General features: G+C 37.5%; 1 protein-coding gene across 3 annotated transcripts in view; it reads right to left on the reverse strand.

Annotated features, from left to right (window-relative positions):
* The window catches only part of LOC145981091 (acid phosphatase type 7-like), a 121,034-nt gene that overhangs the window by 61,143 nt on the left and 44,980 nt on the right, over positions 1 to 14,911 (reverse strand). Inside the window, exon 1 of one of the 3 annotated variants that reach the window (XM_083114229.1) lies at positions 6,507 to 6,556. The exons of the other annotated variants lie outside the window; for them this stretch is intronic. The gene's annotated coding sequence lies outside the window, so the exon portion shown is untranslated. Of the gene's footprint in view, positions 1 to 6,506; positions 6,557 to 14,911 lie in introns of those variants that run through there. 3 annotated transcript variants of the gene reach the window in all.

Consider the following 14,911-nt stretch of genomic DNA (forward strand, 5'->3'; position numbering starts at 1 on the left):
GAAAATGCGACTAAAAGTCTTTCCTGAACAGAATGAATTGTATTATTTTGGTAATAATAAGCCTAAACTTGTGAAATAAACAGATAGAAGTTGAGAACACACACTTTGTGTGTCGAAAATGTAACTTAAAAGTCTTTCCTGAACAGATAGAATTGTGTTATTTTGATAAAAATAAGCCTAAACTTGTAAATAATAAATTAAAAGTTGAAAAAATCTCTTTGTAAATACAAAATTTAATAAAAAATGTTGCCTGATTAGTACAAATAGTGTTATTTTGGTAAAAAATTAATATAAAGTTGTAAAATAATAAGTTAAACGTAGAAAAAAATGTCTTTGTGAGTCCAAAATTTAATAAAAAATGTTGCCTGAATAGTACAAATAGTGTTATTTTGGTAAAAAATTAATATAAAGTTGTAAAATAATAAGTTAAAAGTTGAAAAAAATGTCTTTGTGAATCCAAAATTTAATGAAAAAATGTTGCTTGAATAGTACAAATAGTGTTATTTTGGTAAAAAATTAATATAAAGTTGTAAAATAATAAGTTAAACGTAGAAAAAAATGTCTTTGTGAGTCCAAAATTTAATAAAAAATGTTGCCTGAATAGTACAAATAGTGTTATTTTGGTAAAAAAATAATATAAAGTTGTAAAATAATAAGTTAAAAGTTGAAAAAAAATGTCTTTGTGAATCCAAAATTTAATGAAAAAATGTTGCTTGAATAGTACAAATAGTGTTATTTTGGTAAAAAATTAATATAAAGTTGTAAAATAATAAGTTAAACGTAGAAAAAATGTCTTTGTGAGTCCAAAATTTAATAAAAAATGTTGCCTGAATAGTACAAATAGTGTTATTTTGGTAAAAAATTAATATAAAGTTGTAAAATAATAAGTTAAAAGTTGAAAAAAATGTCTTTGTGAATCCAAAATTTAATGAAAAAATGTTGCTTGAATAGTACAAATAGTGTTATTTTGGTAAAAAATTAACTTAAAGTTGTAAAATAATAAGTTAAAAGTTGAAAAAAATGTCTTTGTGAATCCAAAATTTAATGAAAAAATGTTGCCTGAATAGTACAAATAGTGTTATTTTTGTAAAAATAAAAATAAGCTGTGAAAATGTTTGACATAAAGTCAAAGTTTGGTAAAAAATAAACTCAAAATTAAGTTAAATAGCACACAGTAACATACATTTACTACCTAAATCAATAATCAAAGGGTCCTAGGTTCGTTACCCCGTGATAAAAGCAAATGGTAAAAACTGTAGGCCCCGTCCCTAATAGCTCTCCCTTCTTCATAGTACAGATAAAAAGACCCTGCGCTAAAGCGTCCTGTGCCTTGAAGGCAAACCTGAGCGGAATATTAATTGGCGGCGGAAACCGCATAGCTTCAGAGATTTGACCCTTGCTGCGCATTCTCAGACATCCTTTGTTGTCTGGTTCAATCCCTCCCCTGCCCTACAGTATTGCATAGCTTTCCCCTGTTCTTGCGTACTGGTTAACCTTGAAAAAACCGGTTCTGAAAATCTACCGACGCGTTCTCTGATTGGTGAATCAGGTTCTTCCTTTGTTCTGACGTTCTGACGTCATTTGACCTTGACCGCACATCTCCCAAATTCCTTTCTCGTCTACCCTCAGCGCGGAGCGCGGAGTTCACAGTCTTCTGTCTAGCGTGTTGCACCACCGTGTTTCATACCATAATAACATACATTATTACATAGTACTAATTAATAATATTACATATCGCGGGTTCGAGTACCAGGACCGTCCCCAATCGTAATTGGACCTGTACCTACACCCATTACCACCGTTCATAGCGGTTCATAAACCATAGAAAACTTATTTTCAATATTATAAACATTAATTATTATCGATTTATACATTACATACTTTGCAGTAATGAATATAAAAACATATGCATAGCGTTTAGTACCTCTAATTACCTTCTATATACATATTTTTCATAAAATAAATAAATATATATTCATAAAAAGTTATAAACATGCAAATACATAAATGTAAAGTACTCTAAGTACATGCAAATGAATTCTAAGTACGTGCAAATTAGTTCTAAGTACGTGCAAATTAATTAAAACCCGTGCAAATGAATTGCGAATATTAAATAGCAACATCCGTTAGCGGTGATACCATCTACTATGGATTACAGTACAACAATTGCTAAAAAGTACATTTTCATTATTTTATTTTAAAACTTGTTAAATTTTGGGGGGGACCCAGACCCCTCCTGGACAGGCACATATTTAGAAATTTATTTTGGGGGGTTCGAACCAAGTGTCTCAGAAAAATAATAATAACGTTTAAATTACAATAATTATTATAATTATATTAAATTAAAATATTATTTAAAATATATAAATTAATATTGTATTGCTTTTATTTATATGAGTAGGTAAACATCCGGTACAAGAATGGAGATATAGAAGTATGTATTCATTATCTAGCGTACTTGTAGTTAAGATCGTTTAAATTTTGCATCAAAGCAAATGTTCTGACAAGTAAATCAGTGCCAAATAGATTAAAACAATATATATTTATTAAATAATAAAAACGAATGTTAGATCCAGTTGACGAAAATTACAGTTTCAGATTAATATATTTGGTACTGTCATTTAGAGTTCGGTGGAAATAAATAACCTCGATTATACAGCAAATGCTAAACAAGTATATTTTCATTATTTCATTTTTAGTACTTGGTAAGCTTTTGGGAGGAAGGGGGGGGGGGGTGTCCGGACCCTTGGTCCTCGCCCTTAAATATGTCCTTGCCAGTCCGGTAGAATAGTTTTGTCTCGAGTCTCCCAATAAAATAATTATGCAACAAAGGAGTCATTGTACTACATTAGCTTTTGCTTAGACAGACACACATCATATTAATGCTAAATAAAGCAATTATAAAATCTAAATATTTACTTCCTTCAAATAAGTTAGATGGAAATAAATATCACTCGATTGTACAAAAAAAGTTAAACAACGTATATTTTCAATATTTACTGTTTGTAATTGATAAGTCCTTGGGGTGGGGGGTACGGACACCTTGGACTCCCCTAAATACGTCCTTGCCTCTGGTTCTCTCCCTAAATATGTCCTTGGGCAGATTGTATTTTAACTGTCGCCGGCAAGGGTCATTGATGATTTGCAATTAGTTTAAGGGTCGTATTCTAAAGGGGGTGGGAGGAGAAGGAGTAGTTAATAGTAGACGCAAATGTATTTTTAGGCATCTAAAGGGTTGATCGCTTAATTGTAGGTGTCAAAGGAAGCATGGGTACAACATGAGCATGACATTGATCTCTATTTTCCTTGATGATGTCTGATAATGTCAACTAAATAGTGTTCTTTTTCATCGGCAGCATTTCAGCATAGACCAATGTATACGAGGGTCACTATTTATATTTTGAGCCTAACAATGAAAAAACAGGAATTTGCTTTATTGTTTTTCGAAGTATTCTCCTTTATGGTCAATACACTTTTGCATTCGTTCGAACCATTTGTCAAAGCAGTTTTTCCAATCTTCTTGAGACACCTCCATAATATGGTTTTTGAACGCATCAACGGCGACGAAAATCGTTGTCCACGCAATTTATTCTTGACATTCGGGAACAAGAAGAAGTCACTGTACGGCGGATGACCCATCAATTCGATTTTTTTGACTGTTCATAAAGTCGGTTGTTAGACGAGATGTGTGACAGCTGGCATTGTCTTGATGAAGAATGATCCGACGGCGTTTGTTTGTTTTCCGTATTTAACCGAAGACCTCTGGCAAACAAATTGTTGTGTACCATTCAGAGTTGACCGTTCTACGTTCCTCTAAAGGCACAGTTGCCACATGACCAGTTTTCCCGAAAAAACAGGCGACCATTTGTTTCGATGTGCTTCGAGCGCGAACAACTTTTGTTGGATTGGGTTCATCTTGAAACACCCATATAGTCGACTGCTGTTTACGTTCCGGCTCATATGCATATATCCATGATTCGTCACCTGTTACAATCTTATATACGTCTTTTGAAGCACCACGATTGTATTTATTGAGCATTTGTTTGCACCAATTGACGCGAGCGTCTTTTTGAGTTTTTGTCAAATTGTGTGGGATACAACGAGAACATACCTTTCTCACAGCTAAATGATCACGTAATATTTTATATATGCTGGTTGAACTAAAGCCTATGGTTGCCTCAATCTCACAGTATGTCACATGACGATCTTGCAGTATTAGGTTTTGCACAGCATCAATGTTTTCTTGAACAACAACTGATTTTGGACGACCTTCGCGAATCTCGTCGGTGAGCGAATGGCGGCCACGATTAAATTCGTTATACCAGCGTTTCACAGTGGCAAAGGATGGGGCTTCATCGCCAAATGTGGAAGTAAGTTGATCGATGCACTCTTGTCTTAATAATCCACGTCGAAAATCGTAAAAAATCATCGCGCGAAAATGTTCACGAGTTAATTCAATTTTATTGTTGTCACGAAATCTCCAAGGCAACATAAACAACACAAATCAAGCTATTGACAAAACATTTGAAGTACGTTATGGTCAATAATGCCAGACGATACCGTGCAAACGTCAAATCGCGCCTAACTTCAATCAGTGTTGCCAAGGCTCAAAATATAAATAGTGGCCCTCGTATAACATGTATATACATTGGTCTATGCTGTTAAGCAACCGACAACTGATTATCTTCCACCACCTGAGGGGGCAGTATTTCCGGCCGATTGCGGAAATGCTGCCGATGAAAAAGAGCACTGCAATATACTCATTAAGCTATTCAGCAGTAACTTCAATTAATTCTTGTCAACAATAAATCCAACTCTTTTTAAAACAAATAGCCACGGACACGATGAAGGCACATAGTGGTTCGGATCCCACTTTAAACTGTAGGTCGTCTCTATTTGCTTTTCTGTGCATAAAGTGGAGCTAAGAAATAAATTCAAACAAACAAACAAATAGCCACAGTTAGGATTTGCCTCTAATCAAGGAGGATCCTCGGTTTGGCGGCCCTACGAGGTCAGCGCCCCGGATCATCGCCTGGCCCTGCTTATTTAATGTATGCAAATGTTATTATTCTTGTTCTCTATTATCAGTGGAGTGAAGGAGAACATTTTAACTAAATATTTTGAAAATCGACAATAATATTGAATATTGTAGATCGGTATTTCTATGTTTATAGTGATTTTGTCAGGTGTTGAATTATCTATACCCAATAACATTACCCTTCTCATGATCGACGGAAAATTCACCGAAGTATTTCCAATTTATATATATTAATATTTTTTTTATATTTTTCATGAAATAACTCTCTCATAGCCTCATTTTCAGTAAAAGGTGGTCATAACTTGGGTTGCCAATACATTTAGCATCATTATGTACGCAAAAACGGGTGCGAGTATTTGAGAGGGTTGATAACACTTCTTCTAGACACGACTCTGAATTGCACACCCATAAAGTCAGACCACGAGCCGCCACTGCCCAGGGGTGGATTTGCCACTAGGCTATCCTAAGCTGTAGCCTAGCGGCCGCACAAAAATTGAGACGCTGAAGAATCTAAGTGTATTGTTTTATCGAAGTTTAATGCATAATCAGATGTGCCTATATTTTATTTGTGCTATTTTGTTACTTTTAATTATTATTACTATTATTATTTTGCTTTTTAATTGTTGACAATTTCAGTGTAAAATGGCCTGCTGTGCTGTATCTGGAATTTTCTCAATAAATAAATAAATAAAAATAAAATAAATAAAAGTTTCCAAATGCTATGATTGAAGAACGTGAGAGTAAAAGTGCCATGATAACAAAACTGTTAATAATAATAATAATAATAATAATGTAGGGAGGCCCCAAAACAAAGGATAGCATAGGGGCCTAAATTTTGTAAATCCCCACCGAACTGTATCCCCCTAAAAAAAATAATTGTGGGGCGAGTCGTTCACCTGTATCTCCATGGGCGTAACTTGGGACATAACTTTGAGGGGGCAGTCGAAAAGTTCTTCACCCCTTAAAAACAGTGTCCATGATTATTTACTAAATAACTGTTACATTTGTGAAATCATAAATATCATTATTTATTACTTAGATCCTCAGGTCTTAGGATGTTAACAAAAGTATCCTTAACTTGTAAATTTTAAAAAAACTGAAAATTTTGGTGGGCAAGAACCCCTCTTTGCCCCCGCCAAGTTACGCCTATGTGTACTCCCCTCCCCTCGTTCCTGCGCCACTGATCTGTTGTGCATGTTTTCCCGTGTAACTTTACAGGTAACGTAAAGTAAACTCATGCAATTTTAGTAATACGTTACTAACGCAATTACTGAAAAACGTTAATGTTACTAACGGCCTGAACTCTGGTAATGAATGAAAAATTAACATCTCAGGAACTAGTATTCCTCTTACATACGCACTTCTTTCATACAAAGTATCAGAATGAAAGAAAACACGGGAAATTATGTTATTAGTAAAGCCTAAAAAGACAATGGATAACAAAAACAAAATATATAATCTTCTTTACCTTTTAGACCTTCCTGTGATTGCAGAGTGAGCACAACTGGGAGTAAACGCAAAAACTTATCTTATCACGTGACACATGTGCCCCCCTGAACTGTCAATGGAAGATATAGTTCGAAAGTTGGCTACCAATAGCTATATCCGACCTTCAGAACATGTGACTGGCGCTTATCATTTATAAACAGTGAAACAATTCGAAAAGCAATCTAACAAAAACATGACTGAACTCAAATTAGAAACAACATGTGCTACAACTGCACAACATATGCTTCGATTTTAACAAGTACGCAGTCGTTTTTAACATTTTGACAGGGACATTCTTTGTGATATTACGTATCTAACATTGATAGACAGAATCTGCGTGTAAGACGCACTTTACCTCTTTAAAACAGATCTGAAAAACAGGGTGCGTCTTTTATGCCGATATTCAGTTTTTGATTACATTCATTTCTGGATTTTCTCTGTACTGAGTTAGACGATTTCCTTGCAGTGTGTGACGAAGAAGATTAAAAGGTATTATTTCCTAGTTAGATTAAGTACGTACGTTATTTGTTGAAAGTAACATTAGACCTACATATTACTTTACATTTGAAATACTGTAAATTAATTATAAATTCAGTTAAAGGTCGCCGGCAAATACGGTAAATAAATCACAAAGAGTACGGTGGCTTGAACACTGCTCAACTTCAGCTTCCACAAAGAATAAAAAGATTCAAACTACGGATGGGTATTCCGTATTCGAATTACCCGAATCCCTAATTCGATTCCTGGATTCGTTACCCGAATCCTCAGTGAAAGAAGGAGACCAAGGGCCACGAAGAGCTATAGAGCCAGAGAAGGGAGGAAGGGGGAGAAGAGTATAAGATTTCGTATCCAAGAAAAATAGGCACTAACAGGGAAAACATAAATAAATTAAGGGAAAGGGAGTGGTGGTGATTGCCAGCGTAAACTTTTAAAACTAAATAAATTGTCACTTGACAAAACAGAAAAAAAAAACAGCAGAAGGCAATTAATCATAATGTTAGATTGATTAGGGAAGAAAAGGGGGAAATAGATGGACGAGAAAATCGGATCAAGAATGGAATGGGAAAAGAGAGAGAGAGAGAGAGAGAGAGAGAGAGAGAGATATGTAGTACAAGAGGAGAAACAAAGAGACAAATAAGAAGGCATAAAAGAGTAGTTAAGAGGAAAAGAAGAAATTGGAAAGATGAAAGGAGAAAATCAAGTACAGAGAGGGAGGAATGCATATTTGTAAATCTCATATAATGTCTTACGTTTATTCCTGCCCAGCCCACCCTAATTTATCTGTGTTCAGGCCGCTGTCCCTGATCTGGGACGAAGGGGGAACTAAGTCCCTAGAGGTACATTTAGAGCCCAAATGACCAAAAACGACTGCCAGGTGTGCCGGTTAATAATTCTTAATTGATCCGAAAGAATTGATCCGAAAGAAAACAAGTGTCTCTGGGGAGAAAGGGAACAAATGCTTTATTCAAAGTATGCGCCATCGCTAGCTATACATTGTGGATGCCCTTCCAGAAAAATCGTTCACATTTTGAGGTGATTCAGTCAGCAAGTCATTGTTCGACATCTTCGTAATTGTTGAAGTGTTGCTGGGAAAGTGAGTGAGACATCGATGAAAACAAGTGGTAGTCCGAAGGGGCTAAGTCTGGTGAGTATGGCGGATGGGGCAAGAATTCCCAGCCAAGTGCAGAAATAGTGTCTCTGACGCCTTTCGCTGTGTGTGATGAGACGTTGTCGTGCTGCAAAATCACTTTTCCGTGTCTTGTCGCCCAATCTGGGCGCTTTTCGATCAATTCATGGTTCAAATTGATGAGTTGTTGACGGTAGCGAACGGCATTCACTGTTTCACCTGGTTTCAGAAGCTCATGGTACACCACGCCCTTCCGATCCCACCAAAAGCACAGCATTGTCTTCCTTCCGAAGCGATTCGGTTTTGCGGTCGATGTTGAAGGTTCTCGGGTCAACCCATGACTTTTTTCATTTTGGGTTCTCGAAGCAGATCCATTTTTCGTCCCCAGTCACTATCCGATGCAAGGAAGACTTTCTTCCATGCCGAGAAAGCAACACTTCACACACCGTTTTTCGCTTTTCCTTTTGTCTGTCGTTCAGATGATGTGGGACCCATTTTCCTGCCTTCTGGATCTTTCCCATGGCATGAAGACGATCACATATGGTTCGGCGACCAACATTTAACTTCTCTGCAAGTTGTTGCGTTTGCGTATCGTCTTCGTCCAACAGTGCTTGCAATTCGGCGTCTTGGAATTTTTTCGGCTGCCCCAGCCGATCTTTGTCTTTCAAGTCGAAATCACCACTTTTGAATCGTCGAAACCAACGCACACACGCGTCTTGCGTTAGGACATTGTCACCGTACGTTTCCACAAGAATATGATGGCTTTCACTCGCGTTTTTCTTTTGATTGAACAAGAAAAGCAGGACGTGCCGCACATGCTCCTTATTTGGTTTGAAGGTCAACATGTTCCCACACAAACCCAATATCACGATCACTCGCACTCAGTGGTACATCAACGGCGTTTTGACAGGTACTGTCCTGGCAACACACTGACGTAACACTTCAGACTGTGCACCAACCCTTGCTTCCAGCGCCATCCAGCGACGAAATTAAGAATTATTAACCGGCACACATGGTATTTGAAAAAAAAAACGGTAGGTTGAGAGAATTTAAAATTTCGGGGTGTGTGGATAAATGACCCGTATGCAGATCATTGAGAAAAAATACTGGTTTTATTTTTTTTCGACGCTACGAATCTTAGAAAGGTAAGGTAAGGTAAAGTTAGTTTCACATGTAATGAAGGCACATTTAGGGGATATGGGAGTAACCCCACGCATTCTCAATCTCGGCAACTTTGGAAATGATGTGATCAGCATCACACTTCGGCCGCCTTTACACCCACGTACCAAATGATTTGAAGCTCGTTGCTTTACGCGGGGTCAAAGTCGGAAAAATCCCGACCTTAGATCACCCGCCGAAGGAATCGAACCCCGGTCTCCCGCCTGGCAGTTAGACCTCCTACCAAATACAAGGAATTTTATGATGAATTATGCAACCGTGAAGCACAAGTTCATAATTGCCGTCCAATGACTGAAATTCCTGTAAAGAAAATACAGGCTGCCTGGCAAGTCATTCTCGATTTTTAATTATTCTGTATTGACCGATTCTGTTACAACTAATGTTGAACTTATAACTTACACATTTCATTTCTTGAGGTTTTGTTTAACATGCAGTGCCAGATCTACAAGCCGCAAAATGCAGCAGTGCGATGGGGAAGGGGGGGGCGGAGACAAGTAAGCCTTTAGGGGGGCCTCAGCCATTGAAATGAGGATTTGTATATACGTATGTAAAAAATAAACGTAGTTACTCAAAGGCACAGAAACGAATACAATATATACAGGTAAAGGTAAAGTTCCCTGTGCATACGCGTATAGCACCGTGCCATGAAGGCACATTTAGGCAATGCGGGGGTACCCCCTGGTACCATATAATTTGAGACTGGGTGGGTCCTAGAGCCGCTTTATGCGGGGACAAAGCCGGAAAAATTCCGACCTTAGACCAACCATCCCGGGTTTCCCGCGTGTCAGTCAATACTAGAATCAAATCAGGTTAGAATTTCACGAGAAATGCAGTGGTGAAGATTTCTTCAACCTATCTTTATTAAGAAAAAGGTTATGACTCCGTGATTGTAGCAAATGTATAATTTCCCAGGTGTGAGAAAACAGTGTCATATATACATCACATCACCCCCTTCCCATTTAAAAATTTTGAGTTGAATTCAATATGGCGGCCACAAATATGGCGGCCACAAATATGGCGGACGTCCGCTAGAAACACACCAATGTGGTTCCCCCTAAGCCTAACCTGTCTCTATCATGACCAATTGTACCCAGCCTAACTCCTGTACATTTTATAGAGGGTGTTAAGGGACTTTTGAACCACTTCTAGTCCCTTATACTGTGTGACTTTATCAACATGAGATCAAGAACTACAAGCACACACATACATTATATATATGTATGTATGTTGATTGTTTTGACTGATTGGTTTTATGTTTTAAGTCCACTTTATGTACAGTAAGGCTAATCGGGACTGGACCTACAGTTTAAAGTGGGATCCAAATCACTTTGTGCCTCCACCGGGTATCCAACCCGGGACCCCTTGATTACAAAGCGACGACGATGTATGTGTGTGTTGGGGGGTTTAAAGATAGGTATTCGCGATTAAAATTACCACCTGAGCGCTAGTGTCGCTTCCAATATGGCCGCTCTAAGTAGGATAGATCTTTGTTTACATTCAGCAGTAGTACAAAAGAGCAGCGTGTTGTCATGACTGGTATGGTAGAAAACGTTTAAATTACGCATTATTTTTAAATATTGCGAATGCGATGTGAATTCCAGGTACTCTAACAAACGTGAAGCTGTACTGAGAATGAAGCATTTAATTATGATAGGCAAAAATAACACGGAAAACGCAGACGAAACTATGTATACGCACTGGTTGTCCAAAGCAGTGCTGTATCATCTGCACGTCATGTAACTGGGGTTCTCGGAAATTATTTGAAAATAAAGGAATTGAAATTGACATGTACTTGAAAAGCTGGGACAGGAGAAAATTGCGAACATATCGTTGCAGTTCTTTCTCGAAAGAGAAAGGCTGGTTTAATAATAATATTCACGATTTCATGACCAGGCTATACTCACTGAAAAAGGACATCGTACTGAATGAAACAGTAACATTAGCATGTTCACTTTTTTTCTGGTTACATTTGACATTAATTCATTCTCAAACTATTTTCATCTTCCCTCTTAATCGACTTGCACCTGTTCCAAATTTCACACATACGTAACACAGGTAATACATGGACGCATTGGTTAAGACGCTTCATGATTTTTCGAAAAAAAAAAAGCTTTATTTATAAAGTACAATTTAAAACTTTACTTTCATGGAAATATATATTTACCTCTCGATAAATAAAGTAAGCAGACTCGTGCATTCTTCGTAATTTCCTTGCCGAAGTACAGTGTTATATCCGCCATACCAATCTTCTGTCAATTACGTTTTCCCTGATTTATTAACAAATTTCATTTTGTTGATTCCACGGGGTGGAAACACATGAAAACTTTTAATTTGTTCTGACCCATAAAACTATTTAGAGAAAAAAACAACAAAAAAAACCTGAACAGTAGACCTTACTTTCTCGCATATTCACCATGCTTTAAACGACTTCAACACAACGTATCCTACTTAGAGTACTTCCTGAAAATCCCGGCAGATGGCATATCGGTTAATTTTAATCGCGAATAGGTAATACATAGGTCTTTGGTAATATTTTGTAGATCCGGCACTGTTAACATGCTTGACACGACGGAAGATGGTGAACCTCGAAGACAGCAGACAATGTTATTAACCTCGACGAGAAGTTACCAGAAACTTGCGTGTCAAGAATCTCGTGAAAGTTACGAAGTGAGCGAGAATATTTTGTGAGGGCATCAGCGATGCCAACCCTGGCATAATGGTGCTAAATCTCGCACAAGTTGAGCTTCGATGGCGTATATAGCACGCCGTGTTTGAAATAGGTAAAATCTGGCATAATCAGCAAATGCGTCCTTGGGAGAGAGAATTAGAATTTTAAGGAATATATTTTGAAGATATAAGATCTGGACATAATTTTATTTTTATTTCTACGTAGTGGACACGCTTAAAAGAAAAACAAGAAGTCGGATATATATCTATACTGAAAATAGCATAACGCCATATTTACAGTAAGCAGACAACACAAATATTGCAAGACAGGTTGAAAAAAATAAAAATAAAATAACGATAGACAGAAATAAGAGTGAGAAAAGGAGATATACAATCAGGTAAGTGACATGGAGAAAAAGAAAAAAATATTGTTAAGACAGGCTGAAAGAAATAAAAATAAAAGAACAATAGACAGAAATAAGAGTGAGAAAAGGAGAAATAAAATCAGGTGAGTGACACGGAGGAAAATAAAAAAAAATTGTAAGGCTGAAAGAAATACAAATAAAAGAACGATGGACAGAAATAAGAGTGACAAAAGGAGAAGAAATAAAATCAGGCGAGTGAGCCTGAGAAAAAGAAAAAGTTCGAGAGGAAGTAATAAGTAAATAAAAGACATGAGAAAGAGAAAAAGGGAACAAGAGACCGGAGAGAGAGGGGGAGGAGAAATAAGTGAAAGAAACAAGAGAAAGGTGATTGAAAATAAATGACCACCCAAATAGAAAGAGGACGAGAAGAGGTAGTAAAATGAAAAATCAACAAAAGAGAAATGTATTCTAAGACAGAAAGAAAGAGGCGAATATTTGGAGAAACAACACAAAACCGAAATAAGAAAAACCGCGATTTTCTTCAAGTCTCGCGGTAGAAGTAGTTATAGCGGTCCTGAGTAACTACCACCGTATACCTGTTCGAATTGTCTCCTTAGCCTTTTCCTGTACGGGAAATTATTTGTGAACCAGTGATAGTGTTGTGAAGTGATCTTGTGCTTGTGAAGTGATCTTGTGCTTAAATTTACGGGACCCGGAAATAGGCCCGTTATATCATGGCCGGGAATCATTCTCCGGACTCCCAATCCGACATGGACGCTGAGAAAGGTTCCAATAAACGTTCTCGCGAAGAACTGGACGATACTCACCCCGATAAAATTTCCCGAAGCGATACACTTAATGTGTCCCTTCAGATTCCACCTACATATTGGTATGATACGGATATGCCGGGTCCATACATAGTCCTATTTGACGGTATAGACCAGGGGTTTCCAACTGGCGGCCCGTTGCCTTTTTCTGCGGCCCGCGAAGCCAGTTTGCAAAATACATTAATTTTATTTAATTTTATTAAAATACGTTCTTTTTTTTACTGAAAGAACGGATGCTCTGTGAAGAAAGACAATATCACAGGTAGAATTGATTTTGCAGTCAATAATGATAATCAGAAGAATCTAAAATGACGTAACTTTCACTTCACACCATGCATTCCATCCCTTCGCTATTTAGAATGAACTCGCCTGCTTTCGCGAAGGCTTCACTCTTTGTGTTCAGAAACAAACTGCAGAGCGGCGCTATATAGATCTGTTTTACTACGCACGAAGTACGAAGAGATTTCCAGTGTTCCAACTCGGATTGTACTGTGACTGATCGTTAAAGTTTGAGCAAATATTGACATGAGCAATATCTCCAAAAAACGTACCATTGAAAATTAAAATAGCTTCTCTCCAACTTGAATTGCGTGATTTGCACGGCGATGTGTTCCTTCAAACTAGGCAAGAAAAGGGGCCAGAGTTTTTCAAATACCTTTCAAAAGAACGCTTTCCAAACATTCGTAGTTTTGGGCAAAGAATGACATCGATGTTCGGCAGCACATACACGTGTGAAAGTGTTTTTTTCTTCAATGAAGTTCATGAAGAACCGCTACAGAAAAAGACGGGCAGATTCTTCACTGCTTCACCTTCTGAGACTTTCAAATACAGAAATTCAAATACAACTTTAATAAAAGAAACAGATCGGACTCAATTTTCACATTCAACACTTACTATGAAGGATTCTTATTTGTATGGTGTGTCTTTAATTTATTTCAATTCATCAATAAGTATTGGGTTTTTGTGAAATAAATTGTAATTATACAATTTTGATTTGTAATTCCATTGTTTTATTGCCTCATTTTAGAAATTTAGGTCATGCGAAAGTACTACATTTTCAGCTCAGTACTTAAAATTTTTGTAATTTTTAATCCCCCCCCAAAAAAAAAATGCGGCCCTCCTGTCCACTGCTGGATATAATTTTGGCCCTCGGACCTTTTGAAGTTGGAAACCACTGGTATAGACAACAACGAGAAATTTCTTGCGGCTGGAAGTGTTGGTAACTATCTCCGTAACAAGGAAGTCCGAGTACACTTAGTGGAACAATGCGGTCGTAATCGCGTTCGGGTGACTTTCCCCACCGCTAAAACTGCTAATGAGTTTCTCGCGCTTAGTGCAATGCATCATGATATGGGAGTCAAACCGAGAATTCCATTATCGTTCAACGGGAAGGACTCATATTCGGCATAGCTCATGGCGTGTCTGAACAGGACGTTCTCGATGGCATCGAGAGTCCTACCCCTGCCCTTCTGGCCAAGCGCATGAACAAAAAACTGTGGAAAGAAGATGGATCTTTCCAGTTAGATCCCACTAAACTCTTTTGCATTACATTTCGCGGTAATATTTTGCCGGCTAAAGTTCTCATTAACAGTTAAATATTCGAGGTTCGACCGCGTATACGATCCGTCCAACAATGCTCCAAATGTTTCCGGTACGGACATTTAAATTTAGTTTGCAAATCAAAATCCAAGTGTGGACTGGACTCCCACCCAGAGGACTG

The sequence above is a fragment of the Lepisma saccharinum genome, chromosome 28, assembly GCF_977018435.1.
Source record: "Lepisma saccharinum chromosome 28, izLepSacc3.1, whole genome shotgun sequence".
Taxonomy (NCBI): Eukaryota; Metazoa; Arthropoda; class Insecta; order Zygentoma; family Lepismatidae; genus Lepisma; species Lepisma saccharinum.